General features: G+C 40.1%; 1 long non-coding RNA gene across 1 annotated transcript in view; it reads left to right on the top strand.

The window, feature by feature from the left end:
- Positions 1-2,743: 2,743 nt before the first annotated feature.
- LOC119152846 overlaps positions 2,744-14,728 on the top strand; it is a 73,736-nt gene continuing 61,751 nt past the window's right edge. The window contains exons 1-2 of the long non-coding RNA XR_005105948.1: positions 2,744-2,872; positions 8,163-8,204. This is a non-coding gene — a long non-coding RNA (uncharacterized LOC119152846). The remainder of the gene's footprint in view (positions 2,873-8,162; positions 8,205-14,728) is intronic.

Raw genomic sequence — 14,728 nt, 5'->3', positions numbered from 1 at the left:
CAAATAAACTGTTACGAAAGCCACTTATCAATCAAGACTTGTACAGTTTACTTCTGCCAATGCCTTTTATCCATTAAAAGAATCTAAACAATTATTGTACACCCCATTTCATTGATTACTGGGCTTTGGAGCAGGCACAAAATACCAGGTGTCCTAAATTGATTAAGTATATTTCCAGCAGAGGAGAGATGACTTAAGGAGACTTTTTGTCATCCCAGTCCCTATGAAATAAGGGCTAACTGGAGTTCACACTAAATATAGACAGAAAAAGTAGGGTTTATGCAGCTTTTGATAGGAGAGGGACAAAATGTATTCCCTGCCCTCATTTCTCTCTCTTCTCTCCTTGACTGTCTGCCCTGTCTCCTTATATGCTTTGCATTGTATTCTGTGCCCACTGAAAATAATTCAAATTAATTGAGGAAGATCAGGTTACAGTTTTACCTGTGCAAAGCAAAAGTGAGTTTTAATCATAATGGGTGGGAGGGAATAGTTTATGTAATTATGGCTAAAGTTCTCCTACCCAGAAAAAGGTCAGGAAGATGATACGGTTGTTTTTTAGGTTTTTGCTTAATCCAGAATACCCCTTGGATTGTTTTTCAAAAAAACACATTACTCTCAAAACCCAAGATCCAGCTAAAAAACAACTGGTTTGTAGGTAAAAATTGTTGAACAGACCAGAAATGCATCCCTTGGTATGCAAGTCATCAGAATCTTGTCTGAACTACATAGTGGAGCTTTCATTTCAAATATATTTTTATTTAGTATCTCACGGGTTTTAGGCTGTACCTGAAAAAGATTGAGATTGTTCACAGAAAACTTAAATGTAGAAATATTTCATTTTCCAAAACCATCCTATTACTCAAGAAGTTCTTCCTTAGGAAGGACAGAGCCAGAGAGAAGTGGCATGTAGGAATATGGAATTGTCTATAAACAGCAAACTTTAAAGCTAAATGTCCTTTCAGCACCAGCTATTCAGCTTTTATATAAAGAACCAGATAAAACAATGGCAGAAAAATGCTCCTGAAAAGGTGGCTTAGCATCTTGTCAAATGTGGTGGCTTGCAACTATAGAACAGGTTCTGCTGACAGTGACATAATGTGGAATTAAATTCTTTGAAAATAACAAAGCTTCCTTGAGTTTACAGCGATATAAATGAGAGAAGGATCTAGTCCTTCCTTCCCCCTCCCCCAGTTTTGTTTTTCCTGTTTTTCTGAGGTTTTAAAAAATCGTTAATAAGCGCCCAAATAATACTGTGACTAAGAAAGGGTAAGAAGTGATATTATCAGCTGTTTTAAGATGGACAGAAGACTAAATGTATGCTTAAAGTACACAATAGTCAACAGATTTTAAAACACAGATCTAAAAGTATCTAAAAATGCAGCAGGAGGCTTTTGTATTTTAAGGGTGTTTGTGTTCTCTGTTTGTCGTGTTAATATTCTCCAGACTCTGTTGCCGAAATGTCTGAAATAATTCCAGCTGTTGCTGAAGAATCTAAAATGTATAAAATAAATATCAGAAAATTGCTTGGTAGTTTGGTTGGTTGTGGTGGTTGGTTTTTGGTTGGATTGTTTGTGTTTTTTTTAATATTGAGCGGAGTTAGGATATTTTCTCAGTTGAAATTACGTTTCTTTTCCAGTTCCAAGGCAGTTTGCACCCAGCCTGAGTCAACAGTTCATCAAATGCTTCTTTCACTATTCAATAGTTGTTTAGAAACTTAGTCACACTACTGGAAGGATTTCAGCCTAGTTCTTCACAGACAGTTGCTCGCGTTACAGAGAGCACTCTCACATCTGACACTACTTTGGATCTTTCTCTTTGCCGTGAGACCAAATGTGCTTCTGCTAGAATTCATACTTCAGTTCCAAAAATCATCTTTCTAGTTTAGACTGTGGCATACTGGTCAGACAACATAAGGAAGCTGGACTGTCTCTTGGATTACTAAAGGGGAACCCTAGTATCCTGCATTAACAGAATTAACATCGGCTAAGCTCTAATGACTTAGAAGTGCTTTAAAATAAATAGTGCAAATTCTTTACATATATCAAAGGAGTTTTCTCTGAATGAATCAATTCTTAGGTCACAAGAATTCAGAAGCTTAGTGAAAAATCTCAGGTAAGGGAATGAGCATGTGCATAGAACAAGATTTGTCTAGCTTTCTGTGAGTGCTGCTTTGGAAGAAGATTCCCCAAAATGTGAAGGAGGAAGAAAAGAGGCAGGCAGAGAACTACCGTACATCATATACCCGAGTTATGCAACTATACTGATGCCAAAGCCCAAATGCACTTTGCTAGTCATTATTCAAGTGGAAATTGTAGTTCCAAGTACTTTCAGAATAATTCAGCAAGTCTGATTTCCTACTAAAAACATCAACAAAGAGTGACAGCTCCTATTGTCTGGTCCTAGCCCTGCACACAGAAGTATCTTGAAACGATCAATCACGGTGTTTACATCCGTATCAAGCACTCCTCATTTGCTGAGCAATGTAAAAAAGACTCCTTTAGATTTAGAGGTCTGTGATTACCGGGATTTAACGCTTCACCCCAGCAGCTGCTGGAGCAAGGCACCTGTAGTGAGTAGCTGGCCCACGCCACTCTTGCGAAGCCTGGTGCAGGCCAGTTTGTTGGCCGGTGTTTTGGCACTAGATGCGTCTCTGCGCTGGGATGAATGCACCATATGGAAATCCTGCGAGCTACAGGGCTCCCTACACCCAGACACCCTGCTCCCGTCCGCAGTCAGAACCAAACGGGCTTCCTTCCAGCGCTGCTTGTGGGGCAGCTGGGCCTTCTGCTCCCGCTGCGTGTGATTACCTGCGGATAAGAGGGACGCTTCTACCATTAGCAGAGGGGGACGTTGCCAGGAGGAGCGATTTCAGGTATAACAAGGGAAAACTGAGGGAACTCAACGCGGCCCGACGAAGGACATAGCTGCTCATTTCTCCCGCCGGGACGGAGCAGGGCGGCCGGCCCCGGGAGGGCTCTGGGGGAGCAGCCCCGGCTCCCGCCACCCGCCACCAGCGGGCGGCTCCAGCACCCGTACCTCGGGGGCCTGCTGTCACCCGCGGGGGCCGGCCCCGGGGCAAGGCTGGGTAGCCCTGCGTGCCGGCGCCCAGCCGCTGTCTCCGCCGGGGGCTCCGGGCCCGCCTCATACCAGGCCCCCCCGAGGCGCAGGGCGGGCACAGCGCAGCGGCCGGTTCCCCCCTGCACCGAGGCGCGCCCCGCTCCGCCACAGCGACACCGCGGGGTGCCCCCCGCCGCCGCCGCCGCCGCACTCCCCGCCGGCAGCCCGGCCAGCCGCCCGCCGCTGCCTGCCCAGGCGGCCCGCAGAGCCCGCCGGGTGGCGGAGGGAGGCCGGGAAGCCAGTGCCCGCGGGTGGCTGCCCTTCGCCCCGAAATGGCGGGAGCCCCCCCTCGCTGAGGGGCCGGCCCTGGCCGCCGCGCGGGGATCTCCCGCCTGTGGTGGTGGCCGGGGCTGCGGGCGCTTGGGAGGGATTTGTGTTGGTTTTTTTTTTTTTTTTGGAGCTTTTTGTCGCGTAGACCTCCGTGTGTTGTCGTCACTCAGGGTGAGCTTGCTCTGTAGCTAGGCACAGCTGTGATACCTTTTCGTCATTTACATTTTAAAAGTACTGTTCTGCCACACGTTGTTTAAATTTAAACAGATTGCGTGAGCCTAGTTGCAGCCTGCCAGGAAAAAAACCTCAAAACAAACCACCACAAAAACCTCACAGAAAAAAGTTTCCCTACCAAAATATTTGGAGCTCCTAAAACATATATGAACAGTATTTATTGTTAGTGTGTTCTGTGCTTCGCTCTGAGGAGCCCACAGCGGCGTGAGGGGGCTGCCAGGCTCCGCACACAGCCAGGCCTCAGGCGAACAGCCCAGGCACAGGCCGCTAGGCCCCATCCTTGTAACACACCTGTAAGGCTGACCTGCTTGGGAAACGTTTCCTCCAGCTGCCACAGCAGCTGCTGACACACGTCCCCGAGCGGTGCTACTGAAGGTAAAGTGCTTTTTCTAACTTTAATTTAGAGCTGTCTCAGGCTTTTAACTTAAAGCTTCAATAACAGTTCATGAGTGGAAGCGGTATATTTTTTTAGATGCGCTATTGCATAAAAGCTAAAAATCTGGTGAGATTTGTTGGTAAAGGAACAAATTCAACCCCAACCATTTATTTCACATTTAAATTGTATGTAGTTATTCCTTTCAACGTTGGTTTTTGGTTTTTTTTTAATATGGAGGGAGTAAGTGGATGAAATCTATGATATAATTGGTGGGATATGCTGAAGAAATTTACGTTTTTTAGTATTCAGTCATGAGGCTTGTCATTCAGTGCTTACGCTGAAGGTTTACACATGTGCTTATACCATCCGAAAATTATAGTTCCATGGACTGACAAAGACATCAATAATGGTATACTTGAACATCATTCTGGAAAGATAGTTTGTGATTATGTAGACAAGAGTTAAGTTAGGATCATGACTCTCAGTCCTTAAGAATGGCATAGCTGTAATATTCAAGGATTTCAGGGTCTCCAAATAGTTCTAACATGTTTTTGCAGAAGTACAAAGTTAGTGAAACCCCTTTCCACCTGTTGCTGGACAGCTGAAGAGTTTAGTGACTGGAATTAGTCCAGAAGTATTACACAACACCAACAAACATAAATCTTATATTTAGCTACTTACTTACCAACCCAGAAATATTTTTTTTTCTTTTCATTTTTGTGACTTCATAAGGGGGAAAATAAGTTTTGGCCTATGTTTGCAATCCATAATTAATAGAATATAAAATCTGTCACTGTAATGTGTCCCTCATTTACAATTTTTTTGGACCCTGTTCTAATGTTGGTGACAATGTTGTCTCCTGAGGTGTTTCTTCAGTACTCTTCTGTGAACTAGAATCGGAACTTTTTACTGGGAGTTATTGATGGAGAAATTTTCCCTTAAAGTTTTGGGAATGCCTTTCTAACAGCTAATGTTTTCGATTTTTGAATTAGGATTTCAGCTTCTCCTTAAGCTACGCTAGTAAATCAAGTATGACTTTTTTTTTTTTTTTTTTTTTTTTTTTACATTGTGCTGTTTTGTCAAAGATAACTTAGAAAATGTTTGTAAGTTGTAAAAGACCATATTGTACCATGAAAGATCTGGAAGACAGCAGAAGGCTTTGCTGCCAACCAGTGTAAGAAGAAGAAGAATGAACTAGTGATGCAAGAAAAATTCACCATTTGCATAAATGTAAAAATAATTTTCAGGCTAAGCCCCTTCATGATGTTGGTATAAGCCATCCAAATCGTGGAAATTTCTCAGAATATTGCCTTTTCAGTGAAGACGGAATCATTGAGACCACTGAGTTCTGCCACTGGTAAGTGTAGGAACTGACATATGCAACACACCAAGTTGGTATTACCAGGAGTCTGTGTGAATTTCAGTCAGGGAAAGAGGAAATCCTGTGGCATACTACCAGTTTAAAGACCAAAGAAGGGTTCTAAATAATTAAACTATAAATCTACCCTGAGAAATAACATTTACTTGGAAGTTTCTTCATGGTATTCTGCTGCCTGTTTGCACCATCAGGGTGGGCGCTACAGAGACCGTTTTTAGTATATCTGCATTGTGATCTTCCTGGATTCCTGAAAAGCCAGTAATAACAGTGAGGGCAACAACAAAAGCCTTCTGGAGTTGTCAGCTCCTGCTCACAGTTAAATGAACAAGATCAGCTGTCTGAAAATAAGACAGCTTCCTAAATAGGGAGAAATGTCTAATCCCAAATTTGAGACAAACTGAGAATGGGTATGGAAGTCTTGGCCTGAAAACATATGGAAGTCTTGGCCTGAAAACAATATAATCATTGTAAAATTCTGATGTACTTGTTTATCTGAAACAAGACCAGTACCTTGTTTTGTTTAGAAACAAACTATTGTGCACATCATTTTATATAAACACGTGTCTGGAAACTGACCCATGAGAGGCCCTCTGTATTTCTGCAGCAGGAAAACCAGTGAAAAATAGCAGAATGTTCTTTTTGGATTTCTTATGCAATGTACAGGAGAATTTTCCAGTGCAGAAAGAAATGCCAAGAAAGTTAAAACACTGCACAAAATCACAGAAAACAACAGTGGGTCATTAGGCAATTAGCTGCAAATGAAGAATTGGTTTAGCCAGTTTGAGTTCTGTGTTAGCAGTCAGTGGAAATGTAGTTAGCTGTCCTTTCTTCTCTCATGAGCTCTTTTACGTAATGGTTACCTGTTGTTAAGATGAAGACTCATCTAAATTGCAGCTCCAATGCAACAGGCTTCTTAATTAAAAACACCCAAAAATATTCACAAGAGTTGTAGAGGGAAAAGAAACTGAAACCCAAGGACAGGAGCAGATAAAATAGAGCAGCATCTGAAAATTGCCAGAAGCATAACAGTGAGTGGGTGAAATTCAGGAAGCGCTGACAAGTAAAATGAGGAAAGGAGTAGTCGGGATTCTGAGAAATAGGATTTGTTTAGCAGTGTGCAGTTACTTGAGTAAGAACAAGGCAATTAGTTATGAGATTTTATTACTAAATTTGAGGAATAACTGTTTTTAGTGAGAAAAATCCCACTTCCACAATGTATCATTTTTTATGACATTTAAAATATGAAGATATTTATGAAGCATTCTTAAAAATTTTCAGGCTTGGAAGAGCTGATAGAATCCATAATTCAACCTCAAATTTTAATGGTCATCAGAGAGTAAAAAATGGGGGAAAAGCCTGGTAGAAGAAGTCTAAAGTTCACTTTAAAGGTGACATTTTGGAATTTGCTAGGCTTCATAAATGAAAATTATCGGTAATTTATGAGATTGCAACCTTGGGAAAGAAAACAGAAAAGAAAATCTGTTGAAACATGCAGGGGCAAAGTAGAGTAAAAATTATGAGGAGATGATATGATACAAGCAGTTACATTGTAGGGAAGAGCTAGGCATGCACTTAATGGAAGTAAATAAACAAATGCAGTGGCCAGTTGTAATGTACAAGAGCAAAAACCTTCTTGACAAAGCCAGCAAACAGGGACAGTACAACCCTATAACGGAACAATGTACAGCACCTTGTGCAATGAAGAGTATTTCAAAGGAAACTTTCAAGGCCTCTCAGCTGCCCATGTTCTCCCATAACTTGAGACATGGAGGCTCTTCAGAGAGCTTGCCAGACCAGAACTTCTGTGGCCACCAAGACAGGAACAGGGGAGAAATCCCTCAGCAGAACCCTTGTTGCACAGTCCCACTCTCTGTGTACAAGTGGTGGAGATTCCCTTTGGTCCCCAGAAGATTGTTTTGGCATTAATTTCTGAATGGGACCATGTGGATGACGTTATGTTTGTGTGGTACCTAGAGTGGCTCGCTCACCTCATTCCCCACTGTTGTTTGCCTTAAGAGCTGAGGGCTGCTGACTGGATCCCTTTTAAAGTGGGAAGTGCTACAACAGATGAATGTGAAAACTAATGTCACATTAAAGGGTTTGGTGCGGGGCGGGGGGGGGAAAAGAAAAGAAAAGTTGTGGGATGAAAGTATGTAATTGCTTGGTCACATCACCGGAAAATGATTTCTGCTTTGTGGATAGGTGAATTAGATGTGGAGGTAAAACCTGACCTTGAAAAGGTAAGCTAAATAACTATTTTTTGACAAAGAATGCTTATTCCAGGCCTCAGGAGGAGTATATAAGCTGTAGAACAAGTTCCAATAAATGAGGAGGATACATTTCAACATGTCTTCTTTTGAGATATATATGTACAAACTAGTCAATAGTTTGTCATGAAGTTACTCCTTTGGTGGGCTTACTAGACAAGAGCAGATAGAAAGAAGGGATGGGAGAAGTCTTCAGGTCTCATCTCAAAGGAGCAGAAAATAAGCATCCTTTACATACCAACTTCTTGCCTCTTGCAATTATAGCCATTTAGCTGTGAACCTCTGAACCTCTTTGATACTTAGAAAAATGTGTATCTGTACTGGAGTAAAATATTCTTCTTTGAGGGAAGGGCAAATGATGTATTTTGAGTGAACGGAAAAACCCCTGTGCTTGCTTGGCCCTTGTCTTGAGCTGCTGAGCTAAGCAGAAAAAAGAAACCTTTGGAAGAGGTTGCTAATAGCCAGTGATGTGAAGCAGCATTTCATTTTATGATGTAAGTCTTTCTCTTACCTCTTACAGGGAGTCATTTTAAGATGGAAGAGACGTTCTCTGAAGATGAAGGTAAATTGTTTCTCCTTGAGATCTGAGGAGAATTCTGCTTTTCCTTCTTATTCTTATTCTTTTTCTTTTGATGATGATTCCAATAAGCAGTATGATAGACTGGATATAATTTGAATAATATAAGAATTAATATATTTTTAAAAACTGATGCTCAATACATTTCCCACCCTTAAAAAGACTGCAAAAATATTGATTTATTTTACAAAACACTTCAACATCACCTACTGCAAACCTTTAGAAAAATGGCAGGCATTACTCTTTTAGTATGAGGGTGCAAAAAGTACCAATGATTACTAGTATTTTCCTTAACCAGTATTTGGCATTGATTTATTCTTCCTTAAAGAAAACTTTCACAGGAAGAGTCAACAACAGTATTCACTAACTGTATTTATTAAAAAAAAGGAAGAGAGATATAAATATCTAGAAATAGTCTATTGTTCTCATAACTTGCGGTAACAGATGCCAACATCTGGGGCTCAGGTCTTTGTAGCCCCATGAATCTTCTTCATGAAGTGTGGGCTACATATGAACAGCTAATTAATTTTTTTTCTGTGTCCTTAATTATGACAGAAATGTTAGAATCAGCTACAGGGACAGCTGTCACCCTTTATTGTGAGACAATGAGTAGACATATTCCACAAACCTTTGAACAGGTGCAACTTAGGTTTATTAAAACATGATAGCAGTAAGTATTCAAGTATGTTAGGCGTTGCGATCTGACAGGGCGATCACGGAGACAGAATACGTTAAATATTTGGAGATGTCAGTTTGGCTCTCTACCTTGAGAGGCAATGTATAAGTTGGAGCTACTGTCAGTTTACATAAACTGATGTCTTTCAGGGAGGTCTGAGGTACCACGGGCAGAGTCATTTGAGATATAAATTAAGAAGAGGTTTCTTTTATCACCACTGTGGCATGCTTGCCCGCTTTTATGTGTAGGGATCTGTACAAGTGTAACTATTATATTCTACTCTACTAATTCCATTTTACCATGTACAGTATCCTCTGTTGTTGGTACTTAAGATACAAGGTTAGACACTTAGCATTTTTGTCTGACCTTGGAATTTGGGGAAAAAAGAGATTGTCCTACTTTCAGATTACTGTATTATCTTTTGTATTGTGGTGAGAATATGAGTTTGAGCCCTTTCAGCATTCTGGAGGAGGGGTTGTTTTCAGGAAATTTAATTGCCATGAAAAGCCTTTTGGCAAACAGGAATGAGATCCGGTGCAACACTGCAGTCTGAATGCCTCAAAGGTTTTGCCTTTTTCCTGAAGAAAAAGGTGGTGTAGAACCATGATTGATTTGACAATTAATTGGCGAGATGCTACCACTGTAAGCTATATTTTACTCAATCCTTAATTCTGGATAGATCAGGACAGTAGCTGATATAATTTTTGCTAACAGACATCAAAAGCTACAACTGTGTTTAGGTGTGACTTTCAAAGAACAGCCTTTATGTCACAGGGCCATTAGAAATCCATGCTTAAAGGGGCTTAACTCATTAGCATTTTGTGGACCTGTAAGGAAAGACAGCACTGTATGTCAGTGCATCATTTCTGAAATTGCTACACTTTCACACTCTGTCAGAGTATGTCTTGATTCAGGAAGGCTGGTTGTTAATAAGCAGTGGATAGGAAGTATGTAGGAAAGGCAATTAACAGAGCTGTGTGTTGTATGTATTCACAGAGAAGAATCTCATAACAAGTCATAGTGAGAATGGGAAAGGATAGATAAATTTTGTGTCAGAGAAGAAATGAGCTGGACCTGCTGGAGCAAGTCCAGAGGAGGGCCACAAAGCTGCTCAGAGGGCCAGAGCACCTCTCCTGTGAAGGCAGGCTGAGAGAGTTGGGGTTGTTCAGCCTGGAGAAGGCTGCAGGAAGACCTTAGAGCAACCTTCCAGTATCTAAAGGGGGCCTACAGGAAAGCTGGAGAGGGACTTTTTACGAAGGCATGTAGGGATAGGCCAAGGGGTAATGGCTTTAAACTGAAAGAGGGTAGCTTTAGGTAAGGTATAAGGAAGAAATCCTTCACTGTGAGGGTGGTGAGGCACTGGCCCAGGCTGCCCAGAGCAGCTGTGGATGCCCCATCCCTGGCAGTGCCCAAGGCCAGGCTGGATGGGGCTGGGAGCAACTGGTCTAGTGGGAGGTGTCCCTGCCCATGGCAGGAGGTTGGAACTGGAGGATCTTGAAGCTTCCTTGCAACCCAAACCACTTGATGATTCTATTATTTTTAGAACTGTAATCCTATATTAGGATGAAAGAATCTCCTGAAATCCCTGTGATTGTGTAGTCTTAAATAAATTTATGCTCAAACAGAAGTGTAAAGAACTAGTCCTGTTAACCCAGTGCAGGATCCTTACCTGGTCTCTCATTTTTCCAATTAATTTGAGTTTAGGGAAAAGAGAAATTGTTATAAGCCAGAGAGCAGCTGGATCAGCTGATAAAAAAACTTGCTGGTGTCTTGGTGTATGACTAGTTTTAACACATTTTACTCTGTGTGTTCTTTCTTTGTGCTGAATGGTTATTTGTGCGTTTTTCTCTCATTTTGTAACTCTGACAGCTTCTTTATTTCAACCTCAATCCACTAACCTTATGTGAAAAAAAAGCAAAAGAACAAAATGTTTATGAATTATTGTGCTATTTATCCTTCATAATGTGCCTTTTCCCTTCCATACTGTAACTGCCTTGACTGCTTACTCTGAATTCTAAACTGTGAGCTATGAATCATTTCTTACTCTTACAGTGTCTGATACAGTTGGACCATCTCTGCTTCTGAGTGTTCTTGTAATATACGCTTTTCTTATAAATAATAAAATCAGATAAGGTAAACAGTGGAATAATCTCACTTTGAAACAATTATACTTTCCAAATCATACATCCTACTTGCATATCGTTTTGAATTGGCTTGCTCAAAGAGGTGCGCGAGATCTAGAGCAGCAAACAGGAGCTGTCTGTAAAAAGTGACTGTGGTTTGGGAGGTAGGGGTATTCTTGCAGTGAAAGTAAAATGAGATGGAGGGAGTTTGCAAGAGTAAAACAGCAGAAAGGGATGCAATTCTTGGAAAAGATTAGAAAGCCAAAACAAAAGTATTTTAGTTAAGTGTCTCATATTTGACAGTTTTAACCCACTCCTAACTGTCATAAATGTGCAAGCTGTCGAAGTGAAAATGTTACAAGTCTAATCTCTGCAAAGTATATCAGCGATGAGAATTATTTATGACCCTGCCAGTTAGAAAAATTTAAGTCAGAAATATGATTACTAAATAGGTAGCATTCATTTATAATTAATAGGTTGAACAAGTTCTATACACAAACTGAATAGTCAACATGTGAAAAGGATATTTTACCTGTACGTAGACTGAAGGCCTAATTGTGCAATCATAGATTCTTTTTGGGACTTAGTCTTGCTCCAAGAATACTACCTATGCCTGTGCTTTGTGTATCTGCACAACATGCAAGCACCTTGTAATTATGCTGGCTGCAAAGCTGCTGCTGGGAAACTTATATTCTTCTCTATACGTAAATGGACTGAATATTTTAGTGCCTTGTGGCAGGAGTGTACAGGGCTGCTACTGACACCCTACAGGTTTTGAGTAAAACCATAAACAACATTGCTCTTTGGCCTGAATGTGCTGAAACAATTTGGCTGCCCGTTACCTTTTTTCTCTCTCTTTTTTTTTTTTTTTTTTGGCCATTGAACATATTGTTCCAGTCTTCAATGTATCTGGTCTAATTATTTCTTAACTTTTTATAGACTGCTGGTTTAGCAGGATCATTAAAAACCTCTTAAATCAAGAATATACGAAAAAGATATTTTTTTTTTTAATAATTGTACAGAGAATGAGACATCTATAAAAATCTAGTTTTGAACAGTGTCTGGAAAAGAAAGACTGTGAACAGCCTGCAAGAGGTTTTTCCTCTTTCTCAGAATCCTCTTGGTATTTACTGAATATTTTGTTTTCTGAGTAAGAAATAATAATCTTTAACTAGTCTACAGTTTCTGTGTTTCTGGCTTTGTCACTCCAATACAGTTGTAATTTTGTCAGCACATGAACTGTATGCAACAGTGTTTCTTTGAAGTTTTATTTTGGACAGCTGTACTAGCCTGTTTCAAAGAGAGAAAATTTTTCAGAGTAATATAATATACAATCTTTCAAGACTCTCCTAAAAGTTTTACTGGTCTTTGGATCATGCCCTGGTGTGGGGAGAGGGAGGATTAGGTAGACTGAGTGCAACTAAAAAGACTCACTGAGTATGCTAAAACAAATGTGTGCTTTACCATATATAGAAACAAAATCCTTTGTGAACTTGGACGTTGTGTAGATAATATTACTTACCAAGCATATGCTGTGGAGACAAAAATTTTAGTTGGTGGTACTGAGCATATGCTGAAGACTTGTATGCCTTTATTTTAAAACTTCATGTATTAAGAAAAAAATGAATAATCTGCTTGTGGAAGTTTCTTGTTAACAGTTTCAAAAAAAGCTGTCTGAATAGCTTGCTTGGATGAGAGGAGAAAAAAAAAAACCCACATGAAAGGGCAAATCTGCAGAGTATGGTTGCCTGTAGAGATAAAATTTGCTGGATGTATGCCATCAAACATGTTTTATTTCCCACCATTTTATTTATAAATGTATGAAGCCCCCAGCGAAAAATTAATTTTGTCCTTGTGAAAAAGCACCCCTAAAATAGGGTTTAAATCAAGCGCATGTGTTTTACGTGAAAGTCAGGTCTATACCCAACTGCACATTTGTTTCTTTTTATATTATTTATAGAAATTTGAACCAAAATCTGTGATCAAACACCTCTGAGCTTTGGAACGTCTGAAGCCGGGTCCAAATTCTGAGACTGGACATACCTCTAGTTTTAAACAGTCAGTAATTTAATTTCTGTTAAGAAAATATTTCTCTATGAAAGTTGCAAGAAATACTTCAAGGTGTGTCTGCATTAGCAGGCAGCGTTGTTCAGTAGGAGCAGATCAGTTGGTACTGAGGACGTGGCATCTACCCAGTATGTGTTTCAGGGAGGGGCTGTTTAGCTCTGGTTTGATTCTGTGGACTGAATTCCCATTAGTGATCGGTGCACATTACCAGTGCTCCCAGAGGTCATCTTCTGGTTGAATTAATTGTAAAGGAAACCACTTTGTGCACTCAGAAGCTGTTGTGTGTTGTGAAACAAAATGCAGGAAGTGGGAGTGATGGGGGTGTTTACTTTCAGTAACGTACTTCTCATGTGAACACAAGTCTTGGTTTAATTTTTTAAGTGATGAAATGTGGTTGAAAAACTGAAAGAAGTTATTGGGTGATGGAAACAACATTGTTTCTTTTAACTGCTTTAGACAACTTTTTAGGTTTCAAATTGTTGGCAACATTTCAGCATTACTTAAAAGACCAAAAGGATTTGTCTTGGAACAATTGATACAAAAGTACCGCATAAATTAATCTGTATATTTTCAGATGCAATTCTTGGCTTATCCATTTGGAGTATTACAGTTTCATACAAGTTTTTTAACATCTCTCAGAACAGCCCTGCTGTTTACGCAGCAGTAGCATAGCTGGGGAAAGCTTTTCACACCTGTTGATCAACATCTGAAGAGTCGAGATAACAAGCATGTGAAATCACACTTCCTATCTTTCTCTCCGTCTAAATATAAATGCCATGGCTCTCTTCGGCTTGTAATACATATATAAAAAAGTCTGGACACAGCTGAAAGGCATAGTAGTGTTAAGCTATCATGATTTACTGGCTATGCCATTCTTAAGCCAGAAGATAAAGTAGATAGCTCTTTAGCTGGACACTGTAGAGGATTTGTGCCAGGAACCACTGACACCCTACTAAGATAAAGAATTCAGCCTTGAGCACGCGGTAGAGAGAATTGCTATATCTTTCTATCACATTTAAATCTCTGTATTCAATTTCCTATTTTTCTCTTCTATCAGTATCAAGGATTTCAGAATCTGCATTAACTGAAATCTAAGATTTGCTTTATGTTATATTGGTGTAAAACTTTTCATATTAGGTCAGTACTTGCAATTAGATAGGCTTACCTTCTAATTCTATCAAAGTCATGTCCAACCTCAAACCTCTCAAAATAGCACCATGTGATGATGCAATCCCACTGAACTTTCCCCAGAGTTTTGGCATCAGGTCATGTTCTGTGACTTTCTTTTAACCTAACAGTTTTTGTATCTACATTTCTGAGAGTTTCCCCACATTTCAATTGATATGTTTGGCCTGGAATTAGACTGTCGCGAGACAGGTGAGTGTTACCCTACTGATGATGTGTAGTTGCAATAGTTTCAGGTCTTCAGTTTTGAAAACACATGATCTCATTCAGTTTTAGAAAACTAATTTTGCCCAGATTATATCCTCAAATGCCTAATGCAAAAGTTGTGTTTCATTCTTACCAGCAGTTTGATGAATCCGAAGCATAAATGCCAAACTTCTACTATTGCGAAGTCACTTGATACTCACAGTTTCTCATTTTTCATACCAATTGAAAAGAAACGCAGAATCTTTATTGTA

The sequence above is a fragment of the Falco rusticolus genome, chromosome 1 (assembly GCF_015220075.1).
Source record: "Falco rusticolus isolate bFalRus1 chromosome 1, bFalRus1.pri, whole genome shotgun sequence".
NCBI classification, from domain to species: Eukaryota; Metazoa; Chordata; class Aves; order Falconiformes; family Falconidae; genus Falco; species Falco rusticolus.
The sequence above is the reverse complement of the archived record's forward strand: the minus strand, read 5'-3'. Positions and strand labels throughout refer to the sequence as shown.